General features: G+C 46.2%; 1 long non-coding RNA gene across 1 annotated transcript; it reads right to left on the reverse strand.

The window, feature by feature from the left end:
* Window positions 1-12,356: 12,356 nt before the first annotated feature.
* On the reverse strand, window positions 12,357-22,321 carry LOC308474755. The gene is made up of 4 exons (XR_013984930.1): window positions 22,283-22,321; window positions 16,808-16,928; window positions 13,733-13,811; window positions 12,357-12,500 (listed from the first exon to the last, which is right to left on the reverse strand). It is a non-coding gene; the product is annotated as an uncharacterized lncRNA (long non-coding RNA).
* Between the last annotated feature and the right edge of the window lie 1,310 nt (window positions 22,322-23,631).

The raw sequence follows: 23,631 nt of genomic DNA on the forward strand, positions 1-23,631 counted from the left end.
GCGAAGCGGGTGCACGATGCCGGATGCTAAATCAACGCATCTGGAAATGCAACAGGCTGGAGCAAAATGTCTTAAATTGACAAGTCTTTTCGCCAAGCACTCCTCAACTGCTACTGTCGCCACCAGAGAAAACTGCTTTGGAATTAAAAGTGAGGGGGTGAGATTCCTCAGACAAAGCAACAAGTAAAAGGATAATAAACTACTCCTCTGGAACACAAATTAGAATTACAATATCAAAATAAAGAATATATGAAGAGCCTGCTGAATCAAGCCAATGGCCAATCTAATCCACCCTCCTGTTCTCACAAGTGACCAACTAGAAACCTGTGGGAAATCCACTAGAAAAACCCAGGGCATTTTTTTTCCCTTGCCTGCACACTGGGCAAGGAGAATTTTTCCACCTACTCTGTACTGGATTTTTAACAGTGCTGTTAAATAGCTGGATGTGGTTGTGTTGTAAACAAAATCTCTGCCCTTTTTCCCTTATGGGGTATCCAAGAGCCCATATAGAGTCCTTACATAGGTTCCCTATTGGTAGGAGAAATAACAGAGGACAACCAGAGAATATTGAGAAGCAAAGCATATAGTAAACTTGATCTTTATTGATCTGTTGCAATAGGGTGCTCCCCTCACATGCAGGAAAGGAGGAGGAACCCAGAACAATGGCGCCCAAGACCTTATATAGACATTTTGAAATTGACACCTGTAGATCAAAGACCTACAGCTATGGTTTTTCCAGTAGTGATGTATGGAAGTGAGAGCTGGACCATAAAGAAGGCTGATCACTGAAGAATTGATGCTTTTGAATTATGGTGCTGGAGGAGACTCTTGAGAGTCCCATGGACTGCAAGAAGATCAAACCTATCCATTCTTAAGGAAATCAGCCTTGAGTGCTCACTGGAAGGACAGATCCTGAAGCTGAGGCTCCAATACTTTGGCCACCTCATGAGAAGAGAAGACTCCCTGGAAAAGACCCTGGTGTTGGGAAAGATGTAGCGCACAAGGAGAAGGGGACGGCAGAGGACGAGATGGTTGAACAGTGTTCTCGAAGCTACCAGCATGAGTTTGACCAAACTGCGGGAGGCAGTGGAAGACAGGAGTGCCTGGCGTGCTCTGGTCCATGGGGTCACGAAGAGTCGGACACGACTAAATGACTAAACAACATCCCCAGGGAGGCTCGCTTTGCTCACCTTCTTTAAGTATTGTTGTAAATCGGGGGGGGGGGTCACCCTAAACCCCAGGAATGAATAAACACTAGGATTTTGGGATAAGGATTATAAAGGTATATGGATTAAACTGTGTCAGACAGAGAGTTCAGGAAATTCCAGCCTGCAAACCAGCCTGGCCATTAAGGGAACAACAGAGGGCCGTTGCCAATGCAAGAGAATTTCCCTCCTTCCCTGAGGTGTGAACAGAGACAGGGGTTTGAAGGGATGCCAAGGTGATGGAGCGGGGTGTTTTTTTGAGGAAGAAGGGGGAAGAAGGCCTGGGTTCCATCTTTGAAAGAGGCAGCCTGAAAGCAGTGGCGGAGGAACCCTCTCCGGCACCCGGGGCAGCACAGCCCATACGGACTGCGCATGTGCAGCATCTCGCATGTGCACAGTTCGTATGGAATGCCGCTCATGCGCGGCAACCAAACAGACTGTGCATGTGCGGGGACCATACGGGATGCCACACATGCGCAGTCCGTACGGGCTGCCACTCACACGCGGCGGCTGTACAGTCTGTCACTTGCACAGCGACCATACAGGCTGCCGCGCGAGCAGCATCCCGCATGGACAGTGCACGAGGGCGGCAGCTCATACAGACTGTAAGTGAGCAGCACACATTCGGACTGCGTGTGCCCTCGGCTGCTCTACAGATGGGGGGAGGCAGGGGCCATATTGTCACCCCTCCCAGAGTGGCCGCTGGGGCTGCCTGCCCCCTCTGCCCCCTCTTCCTACACCCCTGCCTGAAGGTGTCTGCCCTGTTGCCTCTGGAAATGGGCATGCTGTAAGACCTAGACTTCCTCTATGCAGACTGAAGGTGTAAATAGGTGAATAAACCATATTTCTTAAAGCACGACAGTTTCTGCAGTGTCTTCTGTTCTCCAAAGGGGCACAGACCCTGTGTGTGTGGCAGGGACCCCATGGGTTCTTGGCACTGCTTGGCAGAGAGAGGGACAGGCACCTGGCTTTCGTAACAATATCTTTAGGTGCCAAGCAAAAACATTCCTCTACTTCCAGAGCTTTAGCTAAGTGAACTATGGCTTTTTAAACTGTGGGGGCTATTGTTTGTGCTTCTTTTTGTTTTATTATGCATTTTGCCTTCTCATTTTGTATCATTATGTTGTGAACCATCCCATGATCTTCAGTTGAAGGGTATACAAATTTTAACAACAACAACATGCCAAGGATTCTGATCTTAAATCAGTAGTCAAAATCACCAAGAAGAAGGGAGGGAAACGGTGGATTTAAATCAATTTTGGAATCCATATATTCCCATAGAAAGATGTTAAATCGCTACTGGATGCTATAATAAATAAAACATATTGGTTGAAAGGAAAGAGAGCGCTTTCTACAGTCCAGAAGCATAATCCAAGACCTTCGGCCATGCAAGCAGATGCCTTTTTGCACTGCAGAATTATATCTCCTTAGAAAACAGAGTTCTGCTTGGCTCTCTCTGTACACATCCTAGGGTTGTAATGAAGATCACTAGGTTGAAAGCTAATGCTGCAATTCTGTATGCCTGCTTAATTGAAGGCAAGTCCCATTAAACTTCTGTGTAAACAGGAAGCCATTTGTGCTATAAGCATCGGAGACGTTCTAGAATCAAAGGAAGGCATAGTAACTAGACAGAAGAGTGTTTATGACATGGAAAATAAAGTTCCGTACCATTTGGGAGGTAGAGCTTCAGTGGTAGAGGTTTGATGCAGAAGGTCCCAGGTTTATAAGAACATGAGAAGAGTCTGTTGGAACAGGCCAATGGCCCGTCTCATGCAGAATCCTGTTCTCACAGTTGACAACCACAGTTGCCTCTCCCCTGCTGTAACTTCCAACTTTCATCTTCATTGGATGCCTACAAGTTCTAGTGTTGTGAGAGGGAGGGGGGTCTTTTCTCTTGCCACTTTCTACATGCCGTGCATAGTTCCCTCAGTTCCTATCATGTCATCCCTTACTTGCCTTTTCTCTAAGCTAGGTAAAGGTAAAGGGACCCCTGACCATTAGGTCCAGTCGCGGACAACTCTGGGGTTGTGGTGCTCATCTCGCTTTATTGGCTGAGGGAGCCGGCGTACAGCTTCCGGGTCATGTGGCCAGCATGACTAAGCCACTTCTGGCGAACCAGAGCAGCGCTTGGAAATGCCGTTTACCTTCCCACTGGAGTGGTACCTATTTATCTACTTGCACTTTGACGTGCTTTCGAACTGCTAGGTTGGCAGGAGCAGGGACTGAACAATGGGAGTTCACTCCGTCGCAGGGATTCGAACCGCCGACCTTCTGATCCGCAAGTCCTAGGCTCTGTGGTTTAACATCCCAAATGCTTCAACCTTTCCCCATAGGAGAATCCAGGGTCACCAACTCTAGGGGGCAGAAGGGGCTTTGGCCCCCTCAATATCTGTGGGCAGAGGACCGAGTCCCCACCCCAATATTGAAGGGGTTGCCATCCCCCGCTACGGCCTTGGCCCAGTATACCTGAAGGAGCGTCTCCACCCCCATATTCCATCACGAACACAGAGGTCCAGCTCTGAGGGCCTTCTGGAGGTTCCCTCACTGTGAGAAGTGAGGTTACAGGGAACCAGGCAGAGGGCCTTCTTGCTAGTAGCGCCCTCCCATCAGATGTCAAAGAAATAACTACAGTGGTGCCTCAGGGTACGAATTTAATTTGTTCTGGAAGTCTGTTCTTAACCTGCAGCGGCCCCAGAAGCAGATTGCGTTCGTATCCCGGGGCAAATTTCGTAACCTGGAACACCTACTTCTGGGTTTTTGGAGTTCATAACCCGAAGCATCCATAAGCAGGACTGTTCGTAACCCAAGGTACCACTGTATCTGACTTTTAGAAGACATCTGAAGGCAGCCCTGTTTGTTGTTGTTGTTGTTGTTTAGTCATTTAGTCGTGTCCCACTCTTCATGACCCCATGGACCAGAGCACGCCAGGCACTCCTGTCTTCCACTGCCTCCCGCAGTTTGGTCAAACTCATGCTGGTAGCTTCGAGAACACTATCCAACCATCTCGTCCTCTGTCGTCCCCTTCTCCTTGTGCCCTCCATCTTTCCCAACATCAGGGTCTTTTCCAGGTAGTCTTCTCTTCTCATGAGGTGGCCAAAGTATTGGAGCCTCAGCTTCAGGCTTTTAACGTTTGATGTTTTATTGTGTTTTTAATATTCTGTTGGGAGTTGCCCAGAGTGGCTGGGGAAACCCAGCCAGATGGGCGAGGTATAAATAATATGTTGTTGTTGTTACTGCTAGGCGAAGGCTCACTCATGAGATGGGGGCAGAACATGCAGAGAGTGAAAATCACCCTCTGTACTCCCCAATCCCTGCCGCTGATAGGAGAGCACTGGTGCAATGGGCAGGAGCGGGACATGGGATGTGATTCTGGGCCCCCACAATGTCAGCAAGTCAGCGCCCCTGGAAGAGTCACTCCACCCCCTTGATAATTTGGGTTGCATTTTCCCAACCCTTCTCCAACTCTACCATATCCTTTTTCAGATGCGGCAACCAGAACTGTACATAGTATTCCAAATGTGGTCACTCCATAGATCTGTACAGCAGCATTCTTCTATTGGCAGTTTTATTTTCCTTTCCTTATGATCCCTAGCATCAGTTTTACCCTTTTCACCGCTGCTGCACACCGGGCCAACATCTTCATCAGATATCTCCTGTAACTCCAAGTTCTTGTTCCTGGTCCATCACAGCCAGTTCAGACCATGGCCATTCCACATTTCTTATGAGGATAATGATTGAAATATACTCGGAGTCGAGTGTAGACTTCACGCTCTTTATTCAGCTCAGAGTAGTGAGGAATGGAAGTTCCCCCAAAATGTCTGTTTTATATACATTATTTCCACAATGGGCCCCACGTGATTGGCTAATTCTGGGATTCTCCTGTAGGCCAATCAGGTTGCGGATTCACTTCCACCCGGAGTTGGTTTGGGTGGCTCCTGCGGACCAATCAGACTGCTGCATTCTGGATCCTATTGTTCTAGGACCAATCAGACTGCTGCATTTTGGATCCTATTCACTCAGTACATAACAGTGGTCATAGAATCATAGAGTTGGAAGGAGCCACCAGGGTGATCTAGTCCAATCCCCTGCAATGTAGGAATCTTTTTGCCCAATGTGGGGCTCAGACCTACAACCAGGACTGTATATCTGAAATGAAGATATCTAGGCCTGATACGCATTACTCTAGACTTGTTTACACTGATCTGCATTCACCATTTTACTGCCCATTGACTCAGAGCGCTTTCGGAGCTCTTCACAATCTCTTTTAGTTCCAGTAACCCTAAATAATGTGGAATCATCAGCAAACTTTTTCTTCTTCTTCTTTGGCGATCACTCGTAGCTGAGTAAGATTGTCTTCCATGAACACAGTCTTAACAGTGAGTCCGTAAGTGTCTGTGGAGGCCAATTCTGGATCCACACGTCCTTCCACAGTGGGGACATTGGTTTCCGGGCAGGAGTTGATCACGGTGTGGATTTGCCAAGCGTGCCTTCCTCTTAGCTCTGGGATCCCACAGCTAATTCTCCCCTGGTCTCCTTGCTGGCCCAAATAGGACTAATTTAGCCAGCTAGCCCTGGTGATCATCTAATGTTTATTGGATGGATTTCCCCCCTAAATTGATTTTTGAATTCTGAATTTATTGTTATTCACATTTTATACTGTATTTTATGCTGTTTTTTGTTGCATCAATTAAGTGTTTTAATTTGTTGTTAGCCGCCCTGAGCCCGGTTTTCTGAAGGGCAGAGTATAAATAAAAAAAAAATTATTATTTTTATTATTATTATTATTATTATTATTATTATTATTATCAGCACGTTTCTCCCTTGCTTCCTGAATTCAAGTGTCTGTCAGCAAACTTGGCCACCTCCCTGTTCACTCCTAACTCTAAATCATTTCTGAACAAGTAAAACAACACAAGTCCCTTGGGAGATGCCACGTTCTACATCTCTCCATTTGGAGAACTATTTATTCCTATTCACTGCTTCCTGCAACTGAGCTAAGAGATAATTCTGCACATTGGCAGGAAATGGATCCTTGCTCCCAAAGAACTCACGGGGCTGGTTTATAGAACCAGCTTCCATACAACTGCCACCAGAAGGGGACCTCCGAAATCCTGTTGTTGTTTTAACATTGCCTAATTTGGCATTTTATCAGAGTCAGCAGAAATAAATAACTTTATAAAGTCTTCCTGCTACGGTGCATTGGTCAGCTAATCGCCCTGAATTTTGATCCCATTAGCCAGTACTTAGAATAGGAATGATCTGTGGTCATCCCTCACCCTATTTCATGGGGGTGGCAAGGAGGAGGGAAGGTGGGGGAGAGAGAGAGAAACTGAGTGAAAATGAGTAGGAGTAGGAGTATTTATGAGACCTGAAGGTTCCCCGATGACTTACAACACTTTAAAAAAAATGTATATACTGTAAATAATGAAAAATCTGTTTCTGGACACAGTTCCAAGTGCTAGTTATGACCTATAAAACCCTACAGGCCTTAGGTCCAGGCTATCTGAGAGACTATATTTCTTCATATGAAATATGGAGGTTTTCAGAGGAGGGCCTTTTCTCAGTCCTGCCACCCTCATAGGCAAACTTTGTGGAGATATAGGAAAGGGCCTTTTTGGTGGCAGCTCGCAGTCTCTAGAACTCCCTTTTTGGAGAAGCTAGACTGGCTCCCTCCATTTTCCCTAGCCATAATTTTTTAAACTGAAACTTTTCATCATACAATACAAGATGCTATAAAAAAGAAATTAATCTACATAAGGGAAAGGGAAAGGACCCCTGGACAGTTAAGTCCTGTCAAAGGCGACTGTGGGGTTGCAGCGCTCAACTCGCTTTCAGGCCGAGGGAGCCGGCGTTTGTCCACAGACAGCTTTCCAGGTCATATGGCCAGCATGACTAAACCGCTTTTGGCGCAATGGAACACCGTGACGGAAACCAGAACGCACGGAAACGCCATTTACCTTCGCACCACAGCGGTACCTATTTATCTACTTGCACTGGTGTGCTTTCAAACTGCTAGCTTGGCAGGAGCTGGGACAGAGGAACGGGAGCTCACCCCATGGCGGGGATTCGAACCACCAACCTTCTGATTGGCAAGCCCAAGAGACTCGGTGCTTTAGACCACAGTGCCACCCACATCCCTATGCATCTAACACTGTCCCTTCTTCAGTGTTCAGGGAGATGCAGCCATTACAGTCAAGTCACTCACACACAAAACAAAATGGAGAATGTAATAAGATGCCTCACATGTGACCAGAGTTAACCAATCACACGAGAGTTACTGGTGAACACACAGCAATGCATTTAAGCACTCCCAATTTCAGTAAATTAAATCACTGTACTTAACAACACCTCAGGATGCAAATCTAGAGATGGAGTCCATCTCATTATCAGCTTCAGAGAGAGGGACTTTTTTGTTGATGGAGAGGGCCAGATTCCTCCTCTTGGCTGGCAAGTCTGCAGCCCATCCCATGTATACAGTGAAGTGAATGAAATCACGTAAAATACCAGCGTCAGAGCTCACTCCTAAATGGCCTTTAGGCAGAAACAAATGTTTGTTAAATGCAGAGCAGCTTTTCCGCTGTCCATAAACAACAGCTGTAGCGTTAACTATCAGGGACACCTCAATGGATTTTAAATCATTCCTATTCTTTATCTTTCATAATGTTTTCTTATTACAGCCCATCCAATTCATCATGTAGCTAGCCTGAGACGGGACCTACAGGACACCAAAATGAATGCGTTATTAGATAATGGGATGAGCCTCTGTGTATATCTGAAATATGGAGAATGAATTCCCCGAGGGCGGTGATCTACAGCTACAACCCACAGCTAATTTATTTTAATGCATACACATGGTTCGAAATGTATGATATCCTGGCTGAACAAGGCAAGCTTAACCTTGACGAGGTGATTAGAATTTCAGAATCGGCTGCCCAGCTCAGGCCATGCCTGGGGGAAGTTTTGTATCAAAGGCGTTGTTAAAATAGGCAGCTCTGTGTAACATGGTCTCTACTCTTTGCGCAAATGATTAAAGCCGGGACTCCCTGCATGGCTGGCAGCTGGAAGGTGCTGGAAGCTGTTGTGCTTCCCAACTTTTGACTTTTTTAAAAATGCCAGGTGGGGCAATCAGCTGATTAACTCTCTCTCTCTGTGTGTGTGTGTGTGTGTGTGAGAGAGAGAGAGAGAGTGTGAGTGTTTTTAAAGAAAAACACACCACTTACTTGCAAGTGGGTACTGCCAAGGACAGGGACGCAGGTGGCGCTGTGGTCTAAACTACAGAGCCTATGGCTTGCTGATCAGAAGGTCGGCGGTTTGAATCCCCGTGACGGGGTGAGCTCCCGTTGCTTGATCCCTGCTCCTGCCCACCTAGCAGTTCGAAAGCACGTCAAAGTGCAAGTAGATAAATAGGTACCACTCCGGCGGGAAGGTAAACGGCATTTCCGTGCGCTGCTCTGGTTTCGCCAGAAGCAGCTTAGCCATGCTGGCCACATGACCCAGAAGCTGCAGACAAATGCCAGCTCCCTCGGCCTATGGAGCGAGATGAGAGCGCAACCCCAGAGTCGTCCGCAATTGGACCTAATGGTCAGGGGTCCCTTTACCTTTTACTGCCAAGGACAGATTAGAGTCTGAGAAACTCCAGCGGGAGATGAGCTAATAGCAAAAAGCATTCTGTCATTCTTTTAGCTGCCCCTGTATTATATGGTAGACTGAGCATATTGTGGTGCACTAGTGCAAGAAATGTCTGTCCAGGGCTGGCATCAACACTTGGCATCCCTGGACAGCAGACATGTCCCTAAGAATTTGAGGGAGCACAATGCTGATGTCTGCTTTGGGCCACCATTAAAAAATAAATTCTGGCCCAACACTAAAAGCAATGTCATTTGACTTGGTCTAGCTACCCATGTAATTTATCACAGTTATCTGACCCTAGCACCACTACAAGGTAGGGATATACTAGGATTTTCATTTGGTCCACATTTTTTAAGGAGCTGGCCTGATTTGCACTTCCTGTATGTCATATGTGACTTGGAACAAAACTCTCCTTCATTTTTCTCACTCTTCTTGAATTTTGCAATAAGTCCCCCCTATTATTATTATTATTATTATTATTATTAGCCTCCCTATGCCCACGTTTCAAGACATTTATAAAAATAGTGCTAAAATGTGTACCTAAAATGTGCCTATAAGGATCACATTTTTATATATATATATAAAATGTATATCCTGCCCTTCCTCTCAGTGGAGTGCATGAGGGCAGCAAACATACTGGTAATTTTTAAAAATACAATTAAAAAGGAAAGGAAAGGAAAGGAAAGGAAAACACATTGGAAAATTTAAAAAGTCTATGAAACATATATTTTTTTAAGTACAACTTATTGTGTATATTCAAAATGCATTCCAAAACATGTATTGAGTTGGAATATGCTAGAATAAATTAAAATTTTCATGCACTTTTTGTGTGTTCATATCCATATATTGATAGATTGATGGATGATAGATAGATGATAGATAGAGAGATAGATAGATAGATGATAGATAGATAGATAGATAGATAGATAGATAGATAGATATCGATAGATAGACAGATAGATAGATAGATAGATAGATAGATAGATAGATAGATAGATAGACAGACAGACAGACAGACAGACAGATAGAGATAGATAGATGATGATAGATAGATAGATAGATAGATAGATAGATAGATAGATAGATAGATGATAGATAGATATAGATAGACAGACAGATAGATAGATAGATAGATGATAGATAGATAGATAGATGATAGATAGATAGATGATAGATAGATAGATAGATAGATAGATAGATAGATAGATAGATGATAGATAGATAGATATAGATAAACAGACAGACAGACAAGCAGGAAGTGGCTTGCCAAAGAACACTCTGCCCAGAGCCCCTTAATATATTCAGAGTTCATGTGCTGATTTGGCACCTGTATAGTAGGCATTCTTCCAAATATAGTAGGACCCTGTTGCCCTCCAGACATTTCTGGATGACAATTCTCATCATCCCTGAGCACTGGCCTTGCCGACTAGGGCTGATGGGGGTTGACATCCAACAACACTTGGAAGGGCACATGGTCCCCATCTCTGCATCACCTGCCATGAGCACATGTTCAAAACTCAATTACTCTAACGCTTTATCATGTCGGAATCCCCTGTAGACAACCACAGTGCCTGAAGACAGTCAGGTTGTGCATCCATAGCAGTTCCCAGAGGAGGAATGGCGACCAGGAGGAGGCACAGAGAGAAGAAATGCCATGGTGCATCTGCAGCAGCACAACTGGATGCCATCATCTGCTCCAGGTACGACAAAACATGTTTCTCCCATATCGGTCTCTACAGCCACAGCAGGCACTGTAACTCTCCAATGGCATGAACTTATCCATTGTCTCCGGAGGTCAGTGATTTTCTTCTAGGAAAAAATGGTGCCGGTACTCATAATGAAGTTGTTATAGTAAGTGCCACACTTATTATACCGAAGGGTACCAGTACTGTGTGCCCTTCAGTACCCCCACCCCCAGAAGAAGAAGAAAGCACTGCTGGAGATAGATGGATGCCAACAATATTACCTTTGAATGAATCTGGAGCCAGCCCTGAGTCTACACAAGATAGTTGAACGTGGCCTCAATGTACAGATTCTACGTGCCACTTAATTCAAGTTCGAGAAAGTAGGGATAACAGCACCGTAGGGCTATTCCCACCAGGCTCATTGCTGTGTGTGCTGCAACAGGCTTAACACAAAACTCGAAATGTGTTGTATGCAGTGCTTTTTTTCTGGGGGGGACGCAGGGGGACGTATACCCCGAAACATTTTGTGACTCTAAGTTTGGCCTCATTGAGGGGCAGTATTTCAATAGGAGTAGGAAAATGAGAGTGCCCCTAAACATTTTTTTAGGGGGGGAGCACTGGTTGTGTGCCTGCTGTTGGTTCTGTTTTAGGAAGAAGAAAGGTGTAGCAAACATAATTTTGGCTTGGGTGGAGCTCATTTGCAACAGAGCCTGAGGAGCTCAACAAAAGGAAAGGAGATGGCAGGAACCGTCAGGACTATTCAGCTCTGCACAGAGAATTGGACAGTTTCTGAGCTCTGGTGGAGAATTGTGACAAGAGTTAAGAATTTCACAGGAAAAAATGAAGACTTTCTTAAAAACCAAAAAAGAAAAAGAGAAGCTAAAAAGGGAGATGCTCCCAATGTAAGCTTCACTGCTCTCCTGACAGGCCAGGAAGAAATCTTAAGTCTACCAACATGCTTGACTGGTCTTCCTGAATTTCAAGTGATGCTAGCCTTCAAGAATAACAGTTAATGAAGAGAGCTGGCTTCCAAGTGAAAGGCAGATTTGGGTCGGGAGATAACACCCAGTGCCAAGATACATGGTCCTCTCAACTGATAGGATCTGTTGTAGCATACATTAGAGAAAATACCGTACACGTAAAACGTGCATTTTTTCTAATGTAAGCCACAACAGACAGTATCAATCTAGAGAACCATGGGTCTTTGTATAACTTCCACACGTGATGATAGCAAGTCAACCAGACTGTTGCTGTAATTGTGGTCCTTGAGGCACATATACACATCTCTGGTGGTAGTGTCCAGTTGTGTCTGCTGGTTGGGAGAAGACCTCTGAGGTAATTCTCAAGGGACAATAATAAAACAACAAAGTAAAACAACAAAACAAAGCACTAAAAGGAGTTAAATAAAATGGAAGAGAAGATAAAAACAAATGCTAAGGGTTGGTTATAGAGCAGAAACTTGCCTTGGAGTTGGCCTTAGAGCTCAAAACCATGCTTCAAGAATTCGGCAGCCATCTTCCTCCAATAATAGCCTTTATCTCGCAATTGATTCCATTATCTCTCTTTGAAGGGGCAATACAAAATATATACTGTTAGTTTTCTTAATAATAGCTTCACAACTGTATACAGTGCATCTCTGGAGAATGTTAAAGGGTTTAAATCTTAATTGATGGCATTGCAATGCTTGCAAGAGCTGAAAAAGTAACACTTCCAGCTATATATAACAAGAGAGATGGCATCTTGTGAATTTTTTCATGTAATACGGAATAGCTTAACTGTGTTCTCCAATTGTCACATAAACCATGTGTAATCCCTTTCTCCAGCAAAGCCTCTGACTGAAGGAAACCTGTAGTCCACTAACATCTGCAATCTGGATCTTGATTGATCTGACATGTAAATTGTATATTCGCAATTTCATTGGGTGTGAAATGGGAACATTTTAACCATCTCAGAAGGAATAATCAGGGCAAAATGGAAAGTTCTAAATGGAAAGGAAAGGATGGTTAGTAAAGGCTTTGGATGCATATATTTATAAATATTCCAAATGCTATAGTTAAAAAGAAAAACATACAGTGGTACCTCGGGTTAAGTACTTAATTCGTTCTGGAGGTCTGTTCTTAACCTGAATCTGTTCTTAACCTGAAGCACCACTTTAGCCAATGGGGCCTCCCGCTGCTGCCACGCCAACAGAGCACGATTTCTGTTCTCATCCTGAAGCAATGTTCTTAACCTGAGGTACTATTTCTGGATTAGTGGAGTCTGTAACCTGAAGTGTACGTAACCTGAAGTGTCTGTAACCCGAGGTACCACTGTATTCGCAGAGACTCACTGCAGCATGCGTTCGGGAACCTTTTATTCTGCCAGGGGCCACATTCCTTTGAGAATAATCTTGTTAAGGGCCACAATTCAGTGGTGAATTGACCTGAGTGGAGTGCAGCCGTGAACAAGGAGAGATGACAAAGTCGGTTTGGCCATTCTTTTCTTTCCTCTAACTTTCTGCCACCTCTTCTCTCTTCTCCCTTTCTTTCCTCTTTCTGACACACGCTACGTCTGTCCCTCTCCCCCCCCCCCGACACCCTTTATCTCTCTCTCTCTTGCACTTTCTAACACCCCCCTCACTCTCTCCCTAGCTATCTCTCCCAGTGTGAGCCAGTGTGGTGTAGTGGTTAAGAGTGGTAGACTCGTAATCTGGGGAACCGGGTTCGTGTCTCTGCTCCTCCACATGCAGCTGCTGGGTGACCTTGGGCCAGTCACACTTCTCTGAAGTCTCTCAGCCCCACTCACCTCACAGAGTGTTTGTTGTGGGGGAGGAAGGGAAAGGAGAATGTTAGCCACTTTGAGACTCCTTCGGGTAGTGATAAAGCGGGATATCAAATCCAAACTCTTCTTCTCTACCTAGTGGGCTGCCAAAAAAGGGATGGGCCTCTCTTGCCAGAGATCTGAACTGGTTGCCCGAAGAGGGCTTTGAAATTAGGCTGAGAGCCACATGCAACCCCAAGGCTGAAACCCCCTGCACTATGGTGGGCAGACTGCGCTAGATTCAGATTTCTGCTCAGTCTTGATGCTCAATGGGTTGTCCTGAGCTAGTTTCTGGACCCCACAGCCTAACCTACCTCGCAGGAGTTTTGTATAAATTAAACGGAATGCTAGAAGTTGCCTTACCCAGTTGATCTACCTAGCCTAGCAATTGCAGCTATGGTTTCCCATTCGTACCTGGTGATGCTGTGACGTTTTCTGTGAAAAGCATGCACACTGCTACCGAACATTGCAAGTTCCTCAGATGAAGGATGGGCTACGATAAATAAAGCAGAAGAGCACATCTCTGCCTGGGATGTGGGGTGGGGGGAGGAGAGCCCAGAATTTATTCTCATTCACTTCGCTATCGTGAAAGCAATCCTTTTACTTATTCGCTGAAACCTGGCCTGCTTTCGAATTCTTTGTCAGAGTTTAAAATGGAAGTGGCAGGTATCTGTCCCCTCACGGCTCGATCGCGAGCAAAAACTGGCAATGCAGAAAGCGTTGTCATTCAAAGCTGTCATTTACCGAGATGCTTAGAGATGTTGCCGCGGCTATCAAGCGCATTGGACAACATGGCAAATGACAACGGGGGGGGGGTGGAAAAGGCCTCACTCGGAGGCCCACATCGCCATCTACTGGAGGCTACTGACATCGCACAGCCTGCCGGGGAGGAAAGAAGCAACGGTGCTCTTTCGGCTTGCTTGTAAAAAAATAAAATAACCGATGGGCTCAGAGATTGGCGGTGCTTAGGGGAGATACATACAAGAGGTATCTGAGAGTTGCCTCGTGAGAATGCAGATCTGCCTTCTCCTACAATATTGTCTGCTAGGGAGTGATGCAGAAGGTAAAGGTAAAGGGACCCCTGACCATTAGGTCCAGTCGTGACCGACTCTGGGGTTGCGCGCTCATCTCGCTCTATAGGCCAAGGGAGCCGGGTCATGTGGCCAGCATGACTAAGCTGCTTCTGGCAAACCAGAGCAGCACACGGAAACGCCATTTACCTTCCTACCGGAGTGGTACCTATTTATCTACTTGCACTTTGACATGCTTTCAAACTGCTAGGTTGGCAGGAGCAGGGACCGAACAACGGGAGCTCACCCCGTCGCAGGGATTCGAACTGCTGACCTTCTGATTGGCAAGTCCTAGGCTCTGTGGTTTAACCCACAGCGCCACCCGCGTCCCTGATGCAGAAGGTATTGTCCTCCAATATCAGAGGTAGGATGCCTCTGGGTACCATTTGCTGGGAACACGAGAATTATTGTGCTCATGTCTTGCTTCCTATGGGCATCTTTGTCTGGCTACTGTGAGAGAAGGGTGCTGAACTAGGTAGGCCTTTGATCAGACCACTGGAGCTCTTCGTGTGTTTTAATTGAGGAGGACTGAAGGGCCCCGCCCTTGCCTCTTTCCACCTGGCATGGGACTGGGCTTGACAGGCTTCACAAGGACTGTGGCTGCTGCTTAGCACCAACGACTCACTTTTAAACTGTTTTTAATTTTTATCTGTGTTGTTTTAAATGAGACCATCCTTGGCTGTGAGCCCTGGGAGACCTGCACCCTGCCTTGCTGGCCTTTTCCCATCTGGCCTGGGAGAGTGGAGTGCTGACTGACTCCAGCTACAAAAACTGAGGTGGTTGGATAGATTTTGGGGCTGGAGTATTTTTGAGAGAGCTGTTGCTGTTATTTATACTATTGTTGTACAGTGGTACCTCAGGTTACAGACGCTTCAGGTTACAGACTCCGCTAACCCAGAAATAGTACCTCGGGTTGAGAACTTTGCTTCAGGATGAGAACAGAAATCGTGCGGCAGCAGCATGGCGGCAGCAGGAGATCCCATTAGCTAAAGTGGTACCTCAGGTTAAGAACAGTTTCAGGTTAAGAACGGACCTCCAGAATGAATTAAGTTCTTAACCCGAGGTACCACTGTATCTTTAATTTTAGATCTTATGATTTATGTGGAAATTGTTTCCATTAAGTTGTGTACTTTTTGATGTGTTCTATTTATTGTTTATGACTTCTGTTATGTTTGTAATTATGTAAATCTTGTCATGTTGTAAGCCGCCTTGAGCATAGTTTCAGCTATGGAAAGGCGGCATACAAAAAAAATGATGACGATGATTGCCCACACTGGTCCAGCAGTCTGCTCCATCAGATGGGTGGGCAAGTAGCAATCAGTGTGGATGGGAAAGCCCTGCCATGTCTGCACTGTACAGATCAGAGTGGCTTCATGTGCCTTTGAGATCCCTCCACTGACTGAGAGATGTGTTCTTACATCACTAAGCTACAGGCTTTTTCTGTAGCAGAGCGCATTAAGAACATGGCAGCAAGGAGTGTTTAAGAAATAAAAAAACTCAAATGAAAATGGCCAGAAAAATAAAACTTCAATTGATCTATTCAATCAATCAATCAATCAAATCTTTATTACAGTCATAGACCAGCATAAGCAGGGTGGGGTACAATAATTTAAAATCTGTAAAACGTTCTGGAAAGCTAAAATTATTAAAACAGAAGGTACATATAAAAGACTATAAGAAGCTAAAAGAAGGATTAGGAGCATTAAATGGATGTGGAAAAGCATAAAACGTTGGTATACGAAAGGCTATGACTATCAATTTACAAAGCACTCTGATATGGGTGTTCATTAAATCTAGATTGTTGTACAGGTCATCAATCGATAGATTTTGAACGCTGCTATGCAGAACCTGACAACATTGTATGTTGTAGCAGGGTTAGTATCTGAAAGCAGCAGGGAGGTATAGAATTGTCCTGTGCACCCTGGGAACATATGGAATAGTGGGGAGATGAGGCTAATACAGTGGTACTTCGGGTTAGGAACTTAATTCGTTCCAGAGGTCCATTCTTAACCTGAAACTGTTCTTAACCTGAAGCACCACTTTAGCTAATGAGGTCTCCTGCTGCTGCCACACCGCTGGCACACGATTTCTGTTTTCATCCTGAGGTAAAGTTCTTAACCTGAGGTACTACTTCTGGGTTAGCGGAGTCTGTAACCTGAAGTGTTTGTAACCCAAGGTGTTTGTAACCTGAGGTACCACTGTACAGATGTCTCTATAATACAGGCACTGGAGAAGCACACGCTCTATTGTTTCTGTTTGACTAGAATCACAGGCGAATTGTCTCTCTGAGTAAGCAATCTTCCTATATCGACCTTCAATGACAGCCAAGGGGAGGGCGTGACATTGTGCCAGGGTAAAGGCCCTCTAATGCTTAGGGACTTCGAGTTTAGTTAGATATGCCATGGGGGAGCCAGAGTACCTGATGGATTCATTGGCAATAAAAGTTGGGGTCCTGGCTAGATCCAGTTGGTGTTCTGTGTCTGCTACATGTTGTTTAATGAGTGCTTTGGCCTGATCATCTCCCATGCCTGGTAGAAGACCTGGAAGTAGAAGACCCAGGGGTGAGATTTTAGTTGCCACTACCTGTTTCCACATGGATTGGAAGTCATCACTCATAGTTAGTGGGGCAAGGCCAAGGAAACTATTCATAAAATGGTTGTAGCCATGTTAATCCATTGGGATAACAAGCAAACAAGCAAATTCAAGATACTGACTGATATTAAAAAGGTAAAGGTAAAGGATCCCTGATAGTTAAGTCCAGTCGCAGACGACTCTGGGGTTGCGGCACTCATCTTGCTATACAGGCCAAGGGAGCTGGCGTTTGTCCGAAGACAGTTTTTCCGGGTCATGTGGCCAGCATGACTTAGCCGCTTCTGGCACAACGGAACACCAAAACCAGAGCAGCGCACAGAAACACTGTTTACCTTCCCACCAGAGCGGTACCTATTTATCTACTTGCACTTTTTGGCATGCTTTAGAACTGCTAGGTTGGCAAGAGCTGGGACCGAGCAACAGGAGCTCACCCAGTCGCGGGGATTCGAACTGCTGACCTTCTGATCGGCGAGCCCAAGAGGCTCAGTGGTTTAGACCACAGCGCCACCTGCATTCCTTATGGATATTAGGAATGATCAAAAGTTGCAAAATAGGTAGAAAGCTTTGCATTATTATTATTAGTTTTATTTCCCAGTCGTGACCAGGGCAGGTTACGGTTACATAAAATAAAGCATTAGAAACTGTTCATAGGAAATTACAATCACAACTTAAGTGTCTCCTAAACACATCTCTCTCAAGGGTCAAAGAGATTCATCTTCAGCATATGAATGTTGAAGTTGCCAGATGCACCTCTGTCACGAAGAAGAAGAAGAAGAAGAAGAAGAAGAAGAAGAAGAAGAAGAAGAGGAGGAGGAGGAGGAGGAGGAGTTGGAAGAGGAGGAGGAGTTTGGATTTGATATCCTGCTTTATCACTACCCTAAGGAGTCTCAAAGCGGCTAACATTCTGCTTTCCCTTCCTCCCCCACAACAAACACTCTGTGAGGTGAGTGGGGCTGAGAGATTTCAAAGAAGTGTGACTAGCCGAAGGTCACCCAGCAGCTGCATGTGTAGGAGCGGTTCACCAGATTACGAGCCCACCGCTCTTAACCACTACACCACAACTTAGGGGCTGCCACAAAGAAGGCCTCCTTCTGATGTGACATTCGCCAACCAGGTCCATGCAGTCAATGCTGGCCCATGTGGCCTCTCCTGATGCTGCGTAGCCCAGGGCAACATCCCACCAGGCTGCACCGCATCACATGACTCGGTGTGGCCAGGGCGACATTCCACCGGACCATGCAGCAACAGGAGATGCCCCGTGGCCAGGGGAAACTTCTCACCAGGCTACACCATGCCGGTAGACACCACACGGCCTGGGGCGAATTACTGCCAGGCCTCCTCGGCCCCCTCAAGATTGGGGGGGCTGAGCCCCATACCCATGGACATTGGGAGGCTGTAGAGCCCTCAGCCCCATGGAGCTGGAGCTCCTGCCAGAAGGATTGTTGTTGTTGTTTAGTCGTTTAGCCGTGTCCGACTCTTCATGACCCCCTGGACCAGAGCACGCCAGGCACTTCTGTCTTCCACTGCCTCCCGCAGTTTGGTCAAACTCATGCTGGTAGCTTCAAGAACACTGTCCAACCATCTCGTCCTCTGTCGTCCCCTTCTCCTTGTGCCCTCCATCTTTCCCCACATCAGGGTCTTTTCCAGGGAGTCTTCTCTTCTCACGAGGTGGCCAAAGTATTGGAGCCTCCGCTTCAGGACCTGTCCTTCCAGTGAGCACTCAGGACTGATTTCCTTCAGAATGGAGAGGTTTGATCTTCTTGCAGTCCATGGGACTCTCAAGAGTCTCCTCCAGCACCATAATTCAAAAGCATCAATTCTTCAGCAGCCAGAATGATTACAGGAGCAAGATAATGGCAAAATAAATAGGAAGCATTGGGGGAGAGAAGGAATCTGTTTGAACTTGGCACACCAAACTGCATGTGGTACCGAAGCCAAGGTTTGGCTTCCCAAGAAATCCACTCTCTTTTATTACCAAAATAAAATCTAAAAAATGTGCACCTCTTTCTAGCCTTCATCCTTGCAAACATTTCTCTAACAGCGTGTGAGCAGTGCCCGGGTGAACGAAACAAAACTCAGCGCACAGTAAGATTCATCATTCCGTTGTGCTTTATTTGTGTGCCGTATACCCGCACTGTGCCTGTAATTTTAGGCGGAGAGGGGTTTGGCAAGTAGAGACTGGCATTTGCTGAAGAACAAACCCCAGCAACTTTTGGCAAGTGCATTTTTTCCCTTTCCTTTTTCTCTTCCTAACACAGGTGCCTCAAGGAACAAGAGGCCAAACACGCTTGTGGCGCAATCAGAAATAATGTGTGCATAACGCTGGCACTGGCCTCTGGTTCCTTTCAAAGGAAGTACCATGCTGGATTGAGATGGGAGGACTTCCAGCCTCCTAATAAGATGTTAAAGCCTTCTAAGCTTTCCCCATCAATAGATTAGTTCACCCCCCCTCCCTTTTCTTCAAAGCACCTCGCATGTTAAAATCCTCCCAATCTAAATTGACCAAGTCGAGTGCACTGCTAGAGCATATCAATAGCAATTGGGAAACTTGGAAGCAGATTTCTGTGGGAGTTGCTATAATAGGACTTTCACATACAAATCCCATTCAGTAGTCCTGTTCTGAATGCCTCCCTTGATGTGAAGAGCAGGGCCCTCAGTCACCACCACCAACACTTTTTAAGTCTTTTTAAGAAAGAAGCTGCTCATATCTCAAATAAATAAATGAATAAATTTGGCTTGTCTGCTAAGAATGAGTCTCACTGGGGTGCAGCTGGGAGGATTCCATTTTCAGCAATAAGTCAACAGCAAGGCGTTCATTGAGAATTCACCTTTCTTTGTTGCATCCCATAGAGCTGCGGAACAATGTCTTTCCTGCATAGATAGACAGAGGAAAGCCTTTTGTTTGTGGTCTTCATCATCTCGACAGTATTCTTAAATATTAGTGGCTAGGGACTGGGAGAGAAATTATTATTTGTATTGCAACATACCTGATTTGCTCTTTCCAAAACAAAACTCATGCCCAAATGCAGCTATGCTTCAAAATCCTCACTTCTCCAGTTTTGCGATGGATGTTCTCAGACTAAACTAATTCATAGGTAAAGGGTAAAGGGGACCCCTGACCGTTAGGTCCAGTGGTGGCCGACTCTGGGGTGCCCGACTCTGGGGTTGCATCTCGCTTTATTGGCCGAGGGAGCCGGCGTACAGCTTCCGGGTCATGTAGCCGGCATGACTAAGCCGCTTCTGGCAAACCAGAGCAGCGCACTGAAACACTGTTCACCTTCCCGCCGGAGCGGTACCTATTTATCTACTTGCACTGGTGTGCTTTCGAACTGCTAAGTTGGCAGGAGCTGGGACAGAGCAACGGGAACTCGCTCTGTCACGGGGATTCGAACCGCCAACCTTCTGATCAGCAAGCCCAAGAGGCGCAGTGGTTTAGAAAACAGTACCACCCGCTTCTGAATACCAGTTGCTGGAAACTCAAGGAGGGGAGATTGCTGCTATACTCCAGTTCTTGCTTGAATGCTTTCTCTAGGCATCCCACAGCTGGCACAAATGATGCATAATCATCGCATTAGCTTCCCATATACTTTTGCCCTAAAATATAAATCTGCCCACACCCTGAGATCAGTGAGTTCCATTCTGTAGACATTTGGAAGAGGTCCTTAGCAGTAATGGCATCTTTCTTTCTGGAGCAGCCTTCTTTCTGAGATTAGGGGTGAGCAAACTGTACTATCATTTTGCTGCGTGCTTAAAGTGAATTTGCTTAAGCAGGCAATTCCTGACCAGTAATATTACTGTCAGATTGAATATCGTATTATTTATGCATCACTGTTTTATGATTTCACATTGATTTATTGCCTTTATCGTGCTGTAATTTTATTATGTTACATTGTACTTCGTGTTGGTTATTTGTCTTCAGTACTGTTATGAGTCTTCAGGGGGCCTAAAATCCCTGGGTGCCAGGTTCTCCCCGTAATCTCTGCAATTAGTAAATCATAGAATCACAAAACTGTAGAGTTGGAAGGGACCCTAAGGATCATCTACTCCAGGGGTCAGCAGACTAAGGCAACCCCTGCCACCCCCCGCCGCCCGCTCTTACGGACGCGGTGCAGTGTGGTGCAGGGACCGACTTCCAGGTTGATGGCGCCTGTGCGCATGTGCATGGGTGCTCCTACGACCCGGATGTGCACCAGCGTGTGTGCACGCATGCAGGACTGAGAAGTGCCCATGCTCATGCATACATGCTATTTCCGGCGCACTTCCAGGTCAGAGGAGCACCAGAAATAGCGTGTTCGCATGGGCACGGGTGCTCCTCTGACCCGGAAGAGTGCACATGCGCACACGCTCCGGCCCACCCTCCGATGGACAGAGCGTCGACCGGCCCATCGTTTGGTAAGCTTGCCGACCCCTGATCTACTCCAACCCTCTGCAATGCAGGAATATGCAGCTGTCCCATGCGGGGATTGAACCTGCAACCTGGGCGTTATCAGCACCATGCACTAACCAACTAAGCTATCTAGGCTGACATGTAGTAATAATAATAATAATAATTTTTTATTTATATCCCGCCCTCCCCAGCCAGAACCAGGCTCAGAGCGGCTAACAACAATAAAAGTAACACAATTTACATAAAATCACAATCAATTAATTAAAATAAATTCTATAATCAATTCATTCTATAATCAATTCAGAATCAAATTAATGGCAACCATTGGGCTACAGTTTTATGAGGATTGCCAAAGGAGGGGGTCAGACTGTGCCTTGGCCAAAGGCCTGGTGGAACAGCTCTGTCTTGCAGGCCCTGCGGAAAGATGTCAATTCCCGCAGGGCCCTAGTCTCTTGTGACAGAGCATTCCACCAATCGGGGCCACAGCCGAAAAAGCCCTGGCTCTGGTTGAGGCCAGCCTAACCTCCCTGTGGCCTGGGACCTCCAAGATGTTTTTGTTTGAAGACCGTAAGGTCCTCCGTGGGACATACCAGGAGAGGCGGTCCCATAGGTACGAGGGTCCTAGGCCATATGGGGCTTTAAAGGTTAAAACCAGCACCTAAAACCTGATCCTGTACTCCACCGGCAGCCAGTGCAACTGGTATAGCACTGGGTGAATGTGATCCCGCGGTGAGGACCCGGTAAGGAGTCTCGCCACAGCATTCTGCACCCACTGGAGTTCCTGGGTCAGTCTCAAGGGCAGCCCCACGTAGAGTGAATTACAATGTGGGGTTTTCGGACAAGGCAGCTTCTTCATGAGCTTGGCTTAGAGAGGTGCCACCAAAGAATAAAGACAGGTGATGGCAGAGTCGTTACCCCGAGTAAAGGTGAGACATTCCGCATCAGACAAGAAAGGAGGAGACTGCTAGGATTACAGTGGGTGTGATGTCACAAGAGAAAAAGTCCTTTCTGTAGGAAGCTTCTGAGATGGAGGGTGACAGGGGGAGGAGATGCTCTCTCCAAAGGTTTATGGGAAGAAGAAGAAGAAGAAGAAGAAGAAGAAGAAGAAGAAGAAGAAGAAGAAGAAAGTAGGCAGACCTCTATAGTGGCTGGAGGAGGCTGCACTGAGAAACCAGGGACCGTGACTGGCTGCTGCTATGGACCCCAGCTTGCTGAAGCTATGAGAACAACAACAAGGGACATATTGGGGTGTAATATTCTGCGCTGGCATCACTGAAAGCTTTAGGTGCAAGTACGTGTAAAATAAAGCATCTTTCTTAAAGACACTAGTCTCCAGTGTGCCTTGATTTCCCAACAGAAACACAAACTCTTGAGCAGGGGTCAGCAAACTTTTTCAGCCGGGGGCCATTTTTGGGGGGGGGGGGGATTGAACGAATTCCTATGGCTCCACAAATAACCCAGAGATGCATTTTAAATAAAAGCATACATTCTACTCATGTAAAAACATGCTGATTCCTGGACCATCCGTGGGCCGGATTTAGAAGGCAATTGGGCCTGATCCGGCCCCCGGGCCTTAGTTTGCCTACCCATGCTCTTGAGTGAATGCCTGGAACCCCCTGGAATATGTTTTATATATGCTGGAAGCTGCCCAGAGTGGCTGGGGCAACCTGATCAGATGGACGGGATACAAATAATGACATTTATTATTATTAATAGTAGTATTACTACTACCACTATCGCTTGACAGAGATTCAGAGTGGCATGTAACAATATAAAGCAGTATGAATATGCTTCTAAATAAATGTATGCCTGGTCTTGCTTGGAGTTTAGATACTGGGGCAGAAACATTGGCTGGTAACAGAGTGGACCAGAGAGCAAAGGACAACATGGCTCCTCGCCTCATTCCATGTACAAAAGCCAAGCAGACTGGCAACTTAATCTTACTTCAACACTTGCAGCAGAACAGTACCTGCCACTCTACCCGAGGGCACGGGCCAGCTTAGGGGGCACAGGGTATGGCACAAATAGCACTGTCCGCCCCTTGTTCCTCAGCATCGGTCACCTGAGGCAGTTGCCTCATTCTGCCTCAAGGTAGGGGTGGCCCTGCCTGGTTGCTTTGGGGGAAATAGCAGAAATCAAAGGGATGCAGAAACACCGAGAATTTTGGGTATATATTTTCCCCTGCTTCCAGCTCTGGAGGCATAACCGCATTACCTTGAATTATTCTGCTGGAGAGGGGCATGCAACTCTCAAGATCAATTTTA

The sequence above is a fragment of the Podarcis pityusensis genome (assembly GCF_964106645.2).
Source record: "Podarcis pityusensis genome assembly, chromosome: 3".
NCBI classification, from domain to species: domain Eukaryota; kingdom Metazoa; phylum Chordata; class Lepidosauria; order Squamata; family Lacertidae; genus Podarcis; species Podarcis pityusensis.